Genomic DNA, 13,509 nt, shown 5'->3' with positions numbered 1-13,509 from the left:
CATTTTCTCTCTTTTGCTCACAGCTTCTTTAAAGGACAAAATTTTATAAAGTAATTTTATTAATGTATGGTTGGATTTGTAACATATATAGATGTAATATGTATACATATAAATGACAAATATGAGGGGAAAGGGCTATATAGAAGTAACATTTCTACATCTAACTGGAATTAAGTTAGTATAAAGCTGAAGTAGATTTTGATAAGTTAAGATGTACATGGTAAGGTATAGAACAGCTACTAAGAAAATAACTTAAAAATAGTGAAAATAAACATGAAAGGAATCAAAATGTTAACTAGAAAATATACACTTAATACAAAAGAAAGAAGTAAAGGAGGAATAAATAAAAGACATGAACCATATAGAAAAAAAGAAATGGCAGATGTAAATACAACTAAATCAACAATAACATTAAATGTAAATGTGTTAAACAATATAATTAAAAGGCAGAGATTTTCAGACTGGATAAAAAATAAATTCCAACTGTAGGCTGCCTACAAGGGATTCATATTAGATTCAAAGATTCAAATATGTTGAACGTAAAAATATGGAAAATTGTAGATCTTGAAAGCAATAATATAAGAAAGCTGAAGAGTCTAAACAAATACCAGACAAATTTGACTTTGAAACAAAAATGTTCCTGGAGATTAAGAGGGACATTTATGATAAAATTATCAATCCATGAGAAAGACATATATAATTAAAAACACATATGCACCCAATAACAGAACTCCAAAATATTTGAAGCAAAAACTGACAGAAATAAAAGGAGAAATAGACAACTCAACAATAATAGCTAGAAATGTCAGTACCCAATTTTCCATAATAGATAGAATGAGTAGGCAAAAAATCAATAAGGAAATAGAAGGCTTAAAGAACACTGTAAACCAATTTAAACTAAAAATATCTATGGAACACTTCATCCAACAACAGTAAAATATACACTCTCCTAAGTGCACATTGTACATTATCCAGGATAGACTATAGACTAGGCCATAAAACAAACCACAATAAATTTAACAGGGTTGAAACCATACAATGTATGTTCTCTGACCACAAAAGAATGAAATTAAAAATCAACAGAAAGAAAATTGGGGGAAAAAATTCTCCAAAACAAGCAATGAGTTAAAGAAGAAGTCAGAGGGCAATTAGAAAATATTATAAGTATAAACAAGCACAACATAATGAAATAAAATATGGTTAAAATGGTACTTAACAGGAAATTTGTAGCTGTAAACAACCATATTTGAAAAAAGTTCTTAAGTCAATTAACCTAGCTTTCCACCTTAAGACACTGGAAAAAGAATGGCAAAGTAAATGTAAATAAAACATAATGAACTTATTTACAAAACAGAAATAGAGTCACAGATGTAGAAAACAAACTTATAGTTACTGGGGGGAAAGGCAGGGGAGTAAATTGGGAGGTTGGGATTAACATATACACACCACAATGTGTAACATAGATAACTAATAAGGACCTACTGTATACCACAGGAAACTCTACTCAATACTTTGTAATGACCTATATGGAAAATAATCTAAAAAAGAGTGGATATAGGATATATGTATAACTGATTCACTTTGCTGTACACCTGAAACTAACACAACATTGTAAATCAACTATACTCCAATTAAAAATTAAAAAGAAATAAAGTCTAAAAAGGAAAATAAATGCCTTTGTTAATATATTGCAACTCTCTTAGTACAACCTATATATGGTGAAGAATAAAAGAGTAGAAATCATAAAAAAACATAATGAAAGAAATCAAGGTAAATAGAAATTAGTGAAAAGGAAAATAGGAAGACTATAGAGAAAACCAATAAAACTGAAGTTGGTTCTTGGAAAAGATAGACAAAATTGAAAAACCTTTAGCTAGTTTGAATAAGAAACAATGAAAGAAGATTGAAATTTACTATAATTAGGAATGACAGGATATTACTACCAACCTTACAGAAATAAAAAAAAAAGGATTATAAGGGGAATAGTATAAAAGTTGTATCCTAATGAATTAGATACCTTAGATGAATTTGACAAATACGTAGGAAAACCAAAACTACCAAAACAGACTCAAGAAGAAACAGAAAATCTGCATAGATCTACAATGAAAGATTGAATTAATAATTTTAAAAAGACTACCTACAAAGAAAAGCCCAAGGTCAGATTATTTCGTTGGTGGATTCTACCAGATATTTCAAGGAGAAATAAATCTAATACCTTAAAAACTCTTCAAAAACTAGACTAGGAAACCCTTCCCAACTTTTTCTGTGAGGCCAGTTTGTCCTGATAACAAAGCCAAAGACTTTACAAGAAAACTACAAACCAATATCTCTTATGAATATAGGCCAAAAAATCCTCAATAAAATACTAACAGACTGAATCCAGAAGTATGTAAAAAGGATTAGACACAATGACCGATTGGGGTTTATTTTAATACCAAGAATGCAAGGTTGGTTTAACATCAAATATCAGTTAATGTAATGCACCATTATCAACAGGCTAAAAGACAAAAATCACATGATATTTCAATCAAAAGAAAAAAAGAGTTTGATAGAATCCAAAGTCCCTGCATGTTAAAAATACTCATAAAACTGGAAAAAATGGGAACTTCCTTATCCTGATAAAGGGCATCTACCAAAACACCACAGATAACATCATACTTAATGGTGAAAGACAGAATGTTTTCCCCTTAAATCAGGAGGAAGACAAAGCTGTCCACTTTCACCATTTATATTCAACATGTACTGGGGATTCTAGCCCAGGAAATTAAGCAAGGAAATGAAATAGAAGTTGTCCAGATTGTAAAGGAAGAAGTCTATTCACAGATGACATAATGTTATATGTACAGGAAATACAAAGAAATAAACTAAAATACAATTAAACCTATAAACAAATTATGCAAGGTTGCAGAATACAAGATCAATACACAAAAATTAATTGTATTTCCAAACGTTGAAATGAACAATCTAATAATTAAATTAACAAAATAATTCCACTTACAATAGCATCAAAAATAAACTACTTATGATAATTTAGCAAAGAAGTGAAAAACACACTCTAAAAACCATAAAACATTGTTGAAAAACACATAGAAGCAGAAAGTATTAATAGAATGGTGGTTGCCAGCAGTTGGAGAGAGGGGGAAATAGAGAGTTGCTGTTCAATGGGTTCAACGTTTCAGTTATGCAAGATGAATAAATTCTAGAGATCTGCTGAACAACATTGTGCCTATAGTTAACAATAGTATACTGTACACTTAAAATTTGTTAAAAGGGTAGATATCATGTTAAGTGTCTTTACCATAATAAAAAAGTTGAAAGAAATTAAAGAAAATCTAAGTAAATGAAAATATATACCATGATTATGGATTAGAAGACAATATTGTTAACATGGCAATACTACTCAAATTGATCTACAGATTCTGCACAATCCTGATCAAAATACCAACTGACTTCTTTGCAAGAGTTGACAAGCTGATGCTAAAATTCATATGAAAATTCAAATGATGTAGAATGACCAAAGAATTTTGGAAAAAAAATGTTAATGGAGTTGAACTTAACCAATTTCAAAATTTATTACAAGCCTATAGCAATCAAGATAGTGTAATACCAGCATAAATATCTATATATAGAGAGACAGATATACCAACAGATCATAACTGATAATCCAGAAATAGATTCTCAGGTTTACATAAAATAGACTTTAGTCAAAGGTACCAAAATAATTCAATGAGGGAAAAAATTGTTTTATCTATAACTAGTGTTGGTACAACTGGATATCCATATGTAAAGGAATGAATTTGGAGCCTTTACCTAGCACCGTAAACAAAGATTAAATCAATATAGGTCAAAGAACTTAATGTTAGAGCTATCACTATAAAACTTTTAGAAGAAAAGCTGTGGCACAATTTTGCAAAGTTGGATTATTTCTGAAAATATAAGCAAAATTGACAAAACTTGAATGAAATTGAAGAAGAAACAGAGAGAAGATACCCCAAAAGCTCAATTACTTTTGTTTTTATTTCTATTGTCTTGGGAGACTAACCTAAAAAACATTGGTATGGAGTGCTGCATGGTGGTGGCAGTGGGGAGAGAAATAGAGGCCATGGGTGTGCTGCCAGTGCTGCTGCAGAAGCTGCTAGTACTGTGGGACAGCTGTGCCTTTGCATTTGAACCCATCACCTGTGTGGGATTTTCCATCACCATCCAGCCACTCATCCAGGCCTGGTACCAAGCAGGGACCTCAGTGCTAAAATAGAAATCCTTTAAGGGGAGGAGACAAAATGGCAGGGTAGGAGGAAGTGAGCTCATCCCTTCTTATGGAAACACCAAGTTCACAACTAACTGCTGAACAACCACCAACAAAAAAATGCTGGGAGCTACTGACAAAGGTACATCCAAAGACAAAGACAAAGACATCCAAAGACAAAGAATGAACCACAACAAGAAGGTAAGAGGGGCACAATCATGATAAAATCAAATCCCATACACACCAGGTGAGGGATGCATGAACTGGAAAATAATTATATCACAGAAGTTGTCCCACAAGATTGAAACTTCTGGGTCCCACATCAGACTCCTCAGCCTAGGGGTCTAGCAAGAGGAAAAAGAGCCCCAGATAATCTGGCTTTGAATGTGAGTGGGGTTAGATTGTGGAATTCAACAGGATTGAGGTATTGAAACTCCACTCTTGGAGGGCACACATAGGGTCCTGTGCACACCAGGGTCCTGTGCACACCAGGACCCAGGGAAAAAGTGGTGACCTCATAAGAGACTGGGCCAGACTTACCTGATAGAATTTGATGTCCTTCTGCACAGGTGGGGAGTGGCTGTGACTCACTATGGAGACAAGGACACTGGCAGTGGCAGTTTTAGGGAGTACTCATTTACGTGAGCCCTCTTGGAGGCCACCATTCTTTTACAAAGACCTGGCCCCACCAAAGAGCCTGTAGGCTCCAGTGCTGGGACACCTCAGGCTAAACAACAAACATGGCAGGAACACAGTCACACCCATCAGCAGAAAGGCTGCTTAAATTAGTAAACAGTTGCCTGATAAACACACCCCCCAACACAGCCCTGCCCACCAGAAGGACAAGACCCAGCTCCACCCACCTGTGGGCAGGTATCATTCCCTCCCACAGGGAAGCTTGCATGAGCATCATAAACAGACTTATCCACCAGGGGGCAGAAAGAAGAAGCAAGAAGAACTACAACCCTGAATTATGTGGAATGGAAACCAAAATCACAGAAAGCTGGACAAAATGAGATGGCAGAGGAATAAGTCCCAGCTGAAGGAACAAGATAAAACCTAGAATAACAGCTAAGTGAAGTGGAGATAGGCAATCTACCTGAAAAAGAATTCACAGTAATGATAGTAAAGATGATCCAAGAACTTGGAAAAGGAATGGAGGCACAGATCAAGAAGATATTAGAAATGTTTAACAAAGACCTAGAAGAACTAAAGAACAAAAAAACAGAGATGACCAATACAGTAACTGAAAGAAAAAATACACTACAAAGAATCAATAGCAAAATCACTGAGGGAGAAGAAGAGATAAGTGACCTGGAAGGCAGAATGGTGGATATCACTTCCATGGAACTGAATAAATTTTAAAAAAATGGAAAGAAATGAGGACAGTCTTAGAGACTTCTGGCACAACATTGAATGCACCAATATTTACTTTATAGGGGTCCCAAAAGGAGAAGAGAAAAAGAGAAGACATGAGAAAATATTTGAAGAGATAATAGATGAAAATTTCCCTAACATGGGAAAGCAAACAGTCACCCAAGTACAGGAAATGCAGAGTCCCATACAAGATAAATGCAAGGAGGAATACATTGAGATGCTTAGTGATCAAATTGACAAAAATTAAAGACAAAGAAAAAATATTAAAAACAAAGTGGGAAAAGAAACAAATAATGTACAAGGAAACTCCAATAAGGTTATCAACTGTTTTCTCAGAAGAAACACTTCAGGCCAGAAGGGGTTGGCATGATACACTTAAAGTGATGAAAGGGAAAACCCTACAACCAAGGATACTCTACCCAGCAAGACAGTCATTCAGATTGACAGAGAAATCAAAAGCTTTACAGACAGGCAAAAGCTAAGAGAATTCAGAACCACTGGACCAGATTTGCAACAAATGCTAAAGGATCTTCTCTAGGTGAAAAAGAAAAGGCCACTACTAGAAACAAGAACATAATGAATGGAAAAGCTTACCAGTAAAGGCAAACATATGGTAAAGGTAGGAAATCATCTGCATGCAAATGTGACATCAAAACCAACAATTGTGAAAAGAGAAGAGCACAAATGCAAGATATTGGAAATGCATTTGAAATTAAAAGACCAGTAACTTAAAACAATCTTGTGTATATATAGACTGCTAGATCAAAACCTCATGGTAACTGCAAACCAAGAATCTATGATAGATACATACACACAAATGAAAAAGGAATCCAAATACAAAACTCGAGTTAGTCATCAAATCCCAAGAGAAGAGAACAAAAGAGGAAGGGAAGAAAAAAGACTATGAAAATAAATCCAAAACAATTTAACAAAATGTCAATAAGAACATTCATGTCAGTAATTACCTTAAACATAAACAAAATAAATGCTCTGACCAAAATACATAGACTGGCTGAATGGATGCAAAAACAAGACCTGTATATATGTTATCTACAAGAGACCCACTTCAACCTAGGGACACATACAGACTGAAAGTGAGGGGATGGAAAAATATATTCCTTGCAAATGGAAATGTTAAAAAAGCTGGAGTAGCAATATGCATAGCAGACAAAATAGAATTTAAAATAAAGAATATTATAAGGGACAAAGAAGAATAGTACATAATGGTCAAGGGTTCAATCCAAGAAGAAGATATAACAATTGTAAATATATATGAACCTGACATAGGAGTACTGCATTATATAAGGCAAATGCTAACAGTGGCAAAGGGAGAAATCAACAGCAACACAGTAATAGTGGGGGATTTTAACACCCCATTTTCATCAATGGACAGATCATCCATACAGAAAATTAATAAGGAAACACAGGCCTTAAAGGACATATTAGACCAGAAGGACTTAATGGTTATTTTTAGAGCATTCCAACCAAACAGCAAAATACATAATCTTTTCAAGTGGAAAAGAATGGAACATTCTCCATAATTGGTCACATGGACCACAAAGCAAGCCTTGGTAAATTTAAGAAAATTGAAATCATATCAAGCACCATTTCTGACAACAGCACTATGAGATTTAAAAACAACTACAAGAAAAAAACTGTAAAAGCAACAAACAAGTGGAGGCTAAACAATATGCTACTAAACAACTGATTGATCACTGAATAAATCAAACAGGAAATCAAAAATACCTGCAGACAAATGAAAACAAAAGCATGATGATCCAAAACCTATGGGATGCAGCAAAAGCAGTTTCAAGAGGGAAGTTTATAGCAATACAATCCTACCTTAGGAAACAAGAAAAATCTCAAATAAACAACCTGACCTTACACCTAAAGCAACTAAAAAAAAAATAGCAAACAAAACCCAAAGTTAGCAGAAGGAAATAAATAAAGATCAGAACAGAAATAAATGAAATAGATTTGAAAAAAAACAATAGCAAAGATCAATGAAACTAAAAGCTGCTTCTTTGAAAAGATAAACAAAATTGATAAACCTTTAGCAGGACTCATCAAGTAAAAGAGGGAAAGGGCTCAAATCAATAAAATTAGAAATGAAAAAGGAGAAGTTACAAAAACATCACAGAAATACAAAAGATCATGAGTCTATTATAAGAAACTATACATCAATGAAATGGAGAATCTGGAATAAGTTGACAAATTCTTAGAAAAGTACAATCTCCAAATATTTAACCAGGAAGAAATAGCAAATATGAATAGACCAATCACAAGTACTGAAATTGAACCTGTGATTTAATAACTCTCAACAAACAAAAGTCAAGGACCAGATGGCCTCACAGGTGAATTCTATCAAATATTTAAAGAAGAGTTAACACCTATACTTCTGAAACTATTCCAAAAAATTTCAGTGGAAGTAGCACTCCCAAACTCATTCTATAAGGCATGATCACCCTGATACCAAAACCAGACAAATATATCAGTAAAAAAGAAAATTACAGGCTAATATCACTGATGAACATAGATGCAAAAATCCTCAACAAAATACTAGCAAACAGAATCCAACAACACATTAAAAGTATCATAAATCACAATCAAGTGGGATTTATCCCAGGGATGCAAGGATTTTTCAATATTAGCAAATCAATCAGTGTGATACACCACATCAACCAATTGAAGTAAAAACCCATATGATCATCTCTATAGATGCAGGAAAAGTTTTTGAAAAAAATTAACATCGATTTATGATAAAAATTCTCCAGAAAGTGGGCATAGAGGGAACATACCTCAACATAATAAAGGCCATATATGACAAACCTACAGCTAAAGTCAAACTCAACAGTGAAAAGCTGAAAGCATTCCCTCTAAGATCAGGAACAAGATAAGAATGTGCACTCTTGCCACTTTTATTCAGCATAGCTTTGGGAGTCCTAGCTATGGCAATTACAGAAGAAAAAGAAATAAAGGTAATCCAAATTGGAAAAGAAGAAGTGAAACTGTCACTGTTGTTGTCTTTAGTTTGGTAGTGTTATGTTGAGGATTTTTTGTGTCTATGTTCATTGGTGATATTGGCTTTTAATTTTCTTTTTTTGTGGTGTCTTTGTCTGATTTTGTTATCAGGGTGATGGTGGGCTTATAGAATGAGTTTGAGAGTGTTCCTTCATCTGCAATTTTTTGGAAGACTTTCAGAAGGGTAGGTGTTAACTCTTTAAATATTTGATATAATTCGCCTGTGAAGTCATCTGGTACTGGACATTTGGTTTTCTGGAATTTTTTTTTTTTTCGGTACACGGGCCTCTCACTGTTGTGGCCTCTCCTGTTGCAGAGCACAGGCTCCGGACGCACAGCCTCAGTGACCATGGATCACAGGCCCAGCCGCTCCACGGCATGTGGGATCTTCCCAGACCGGGGCATGAACCCACATCTCCTGCATTGGCAGGCAGACTCTCAACCACTGCGCCACCCGGGAAGCCCTGGAAAATTTTTTATCACAGTTTCAATTTCACTACTTGTGATTTGTCTGCTCATATTCTCTATTTTTTCCTGGTTCAGTCCTGGAAGCTTGTAGCTTTCTAATGATTTGTTCAGTTATTCTAGTGTGTCCATTTTATTTGTGTTTAGTTGCTTGTAGTAGTCTCTTATGGTCCTTTGAATTTATGTGGTGTCCATTGTAACTTCTCCTGTTTCATTTCTAATTTTATTGATTTGAGTCTTCTCCCTTTTTTCCTTGATGTGTCTGGCTAAATATTTCTCAATTTTGTTTATCTTCTCATAGAACAAGCTTTTAGTTTTGTTGACTTTTGCTATTGTTTTCTTCATCTCTATTTCATTTATTTCTGCTCTGATCTTTATGATTTCTTTCCTTTTACTAAGTTTGGGTTTTGTTTGTTCTTCTTTCTCTAGCTGCTTTAGGTGTAAGGTTAGTTTTTTTTTTTAAAGATTTTTCTTGTTTCTTCAGTTCATAATGTATTGCTATAAACTTCCCACTTAGAAGTGCTTTTGATACATTCCATAAGTTTTGGGTCATCGTGGTTTTGTTGTCATTTTTCTCTAGGTATTTTTAAATTTTCTCTTTGATTTTTTCAGTGAACAATTGGTTACTTAATTATATATGGTTTAGCCTCTATGTATATATGTTTTTTACACTTTTTCCTGTAATTGATTTCTAATCTCATATCATAGTGGTCAGAAGAGACGCTTGATATGATTTCAATTTTCTTAAATTTACTGAGGCTTGATTTGTGACCCAAGATGTGATATCTCCTGGAGATTGTTCTATATGAACTTGAGAAGATTTATTCTGCTGGTTTCAGATGGAGTGTCTTATAGATATCAATTAAGTCTATCTGGTTTAATGTGTCATTTAAGGCTTGTGTTTCCTTATTAATTTTCTGTCTGGATGATCTGTCCATTGGTGTAAGTGGGATGTTAAAGTCCCCCACTATTATTGTGTTAATCATCAATTTCCCCTTTTATGGCTGTTAGCATTTGCCTTACATATTGATGTACTCGTATGTTGGGTGCATATATATTTACAATTATTATATCTTCTTCTTTGATTGATCCCTTGATCATTATGTAGTGTCCTTTCCTGTCTCTTGTAACAGTTCTTATTTTAAATTCTATTTTGTCTGATATGAGTATTTCTACTCCAACTTTTTAAATTTCCATTTGCATTTAATATTTTTTTCATCCACTCAGTTTCAGTCTGTATGTGTCCCTAGGTCTAAAGTGGGTCTCTTGTTGACAGCATATATATGGGTCTTATTTTTGTATCCATTCAGCAAATCTCTGTCCTTTTGTTGGAACATTTAATCCATTTACATTTAAGATAATTATCCATACACATCTTCTTATTGCCATTTTTTTAACTGTTTTCTGTTTCTGTCTGTAGGTCTTTTTTCTTCCCTTGCTCTTTTGCTCTCTTCTCTTTTGTTTCCCACCTAGAGAAGTTAATTTAGCATCTGTTGTAAAGCTGGTGTGGTGTGCTGAATTCTCTTAGCTTGTCTGTAGATCTTCTGATTTCTCCCTTGAATCTGAATGAGAGCCTGCTGTGTAGGGTATTCTTGGTTATAGGGTTTTTCCTTTGATCACTTTAAATATAACATGACACTCCCTTCTGGCCTGCAGAGTTTCTGCTGAAAAATCACCTGATAACCTTATGTGGATTCCCTTGTATGTTATTTACTGCTTTCCTTTGTTGCTTTTAATATTTTTTTATTTGCATTTAATTTTTGTTAATTTGATTAATGTGTCTTGGTATGTTCCTCCTTGGATTTATCCTATACGGGACTCCCTGTGCTTCCTGTACTTAGATGACTATTTCTTTTCCTTTTTTAGGAAAGTTTTTGACTATGACCTCTTCAAATATTTTCTCTGGCCCTTTCTCTTTTTCTTCTTCTTCTGGCAACCTTATAATTCGAATGTTCGTTCATTTAATGTTGTCCCAGATGTCTCTAAGACTGCCCTCATTTCTTTTCATTCTTCTTTATTCTGTTCTGTGGCAATGATTTCCATGATTCTGTCTTCCAGCTCACTTACCCGTTCTTCTGCCTCAGTTATTCTCCTATTGATTCCTTCTAGTATATTATTCATTTCAATATTATATTGTTGATCTCTGTTTGTTCTTTAGTTCTTCTAGGTTTTTGTTTAACATTTCTTGTTTCTTCTCAATCTGTGCTTGCATTCTTTTTCAGAGATCTTGGATCATCTACTATCATTATTCTTAATTCTTTTTCAGGTAGATTGCCCATGTTGTTCTTGTAGATTTTTATTTGCTCTTTTGTTTGCAAAATATTTATTTGTCTTATCATTTTGACAAACTTACTGTGTGATCTCCTTTTTGCAGGTGGCAGGATCATAGTTCCTCTTGCTTCTGGTGTCTGCCTCCTGGTGCATGAGGTTTGTCCAGAGGTGTGGGCTCTTATCCCCTTTATATGGGGTTTGACTGGTGTTGTGGTGATCAGAACCTGCCCTGGATATTGAGTGGGGTCTCCCCTTTGTTCTGTGGTTGTCACGGCCCTGTCAGAGGCAGTGTCTGCTCCATATCTGTTGGAGTAAAGTTCCCCAAATCTGTTTCTTAGCTGTGTTTCTGATCTGCTGTGAGAGGTAGATAGATTGAATCACTCCCACTTGCAAAGAGCCACTGCGTATTCCTCCTCTGGAGCTGTTCACCTGTGAATTTTCTCTGCTGTGTCCCTTTCTGCCATTGTGTTGGATCACAAAGTACAGTGTTGTTTGCACTGCTCTCAATCCCACCTTAAAGGTGGGTATGACAGCAATTGGCCCTGGTGACTCTCACGTGTAGTTTTCATCAGGCCGCCAGTACAGATCCACTGAGATCAGGTCCCAGGACTCCTGTAGTCGTGCACCTGGACCTTCTATGGGAGCTATGAAGGCAGCTCAGACTCTGTCCTATCCCAACCCCCATGTGTACATGTCCACAAAGCCCACAGCTGCTAAAGCTGGGCCCATCCAAGCTGCAGAAACACTTGTCTTTTCAGATGTTTTGCAGTGCTCAATTTAGGATGCAATCAGTGGAGGTGTAACGCTGTGATTTCACGCAGCCGTGTGGAGAGATTTTGTCTCTTCTTCCTTAGTTGCACGGTCCCTGTGGCTCAGCTGTGGTTTTAGCTCCACCTCTTCATGTGTTCCTCCCACTGGAGCCTGCTCTAGAATTTGCCAGAGCACAGGAGCCCATCAGGAAGGAAGGAGCCGATGCGGTGATTAGGGCAAGCTTGTCACCCAGGGTGGTGGGTGTGGGCAGAAGTGATTTTGGCAAGTGCACACAAGTCAGCTCTGGCATGAGCCCTCCTTAGTGCCTGTGGTGGCAGGGACTGCTGTGTGAAGAGAGTCTGCAATGGTGGCCCTGCCCTTTGCACGTTATTCAACAATGGCACTTTGCTTCTGTGATGGGCTGGGCTGCCTCCACAAGAATTCCTGTTTGTGGAACCCCTCACTCCTATCCCCTCAGGCTGTTTCCTCACAACTAATAGCATTTTCCTCACAGGGTCTGCTCTCCAAACCCCAGTTCCAGCACCCAGCCCCATGCACACTGGCAGACTTCCGTCTCAGGCTGGGGTGTGCAGGGCTGTGGCATGTACTATTGTGTAGGTCTCACTCTGTTCTGTCTGCCACTGACTGGTTTCTGGGCCTTTTGTCAAGCCCCTGAAGCTCTCCCTTCTGTCCCAGCTGATCTTCCCACCAGTGAGAAGTCCTCCCCAGATGCGGGAACCTCTCCTCACTTTCAGCTCCCCACCAAGGGTGCAGGTCCCATCCTTCTTCTTCTCCTCTTTCTTTTCCCTTCTTTCGTTCATCCTACCCAGTTATATGAGGACCTTTATTGTCCTTTTAGGTGTCCGAGGTCCTCTGCTAGTATTCAGCAGGTGCTCTGTGAGAATTGTTCCATTTGTAGATGTATTCTTGATGCGTTTGTAGGGAGAAATGAACTGCATGTCCTCCTACTCCTCTGACTTCTTGGAAACTCCTGTCACTGTTCGTTGATGACATGATACTCTACATAGAAAATCATAAAAATGCTACCAGAAAACTGCTAGCACTCATCAATGAATTTGGTAAAGTTGCAGGATACAAAATAAATGCACAGAAATCTGTTACATTTATATACACTAACAATGAAATATCAGCCCAAGAAATTTAAGAGGCAATCCCATTTACCATTGCTTAAAAAAGAATAAAATACCTAGGAATAAACCCACCTAAGTGGGCAAAAGTCGTATACTCTGAAAACTATGATGCTGATGAAAGAAACTGAAGATGACACTAACAGATGGAGAGATATACCATGTTCCTGGACTGGAAGAATTGACATTGTCAAAATGACTGTACTACCCAAGGCAATCTAGACATTCAGT

This window comes from Leucopleurus acutus, assembly GCF_964270905.1.
Source record: "Leucopleurus acutus genome assembly, chromosome: X".
NCBI lineage: Eukaryota > Metazoa > Chordata > Mammalia > Artiodactyla > Delphinidae > Leucopleurus > Leucopleurus acutus.
This window is presented reverse-complemented; position numbering follows the sequence as displayed.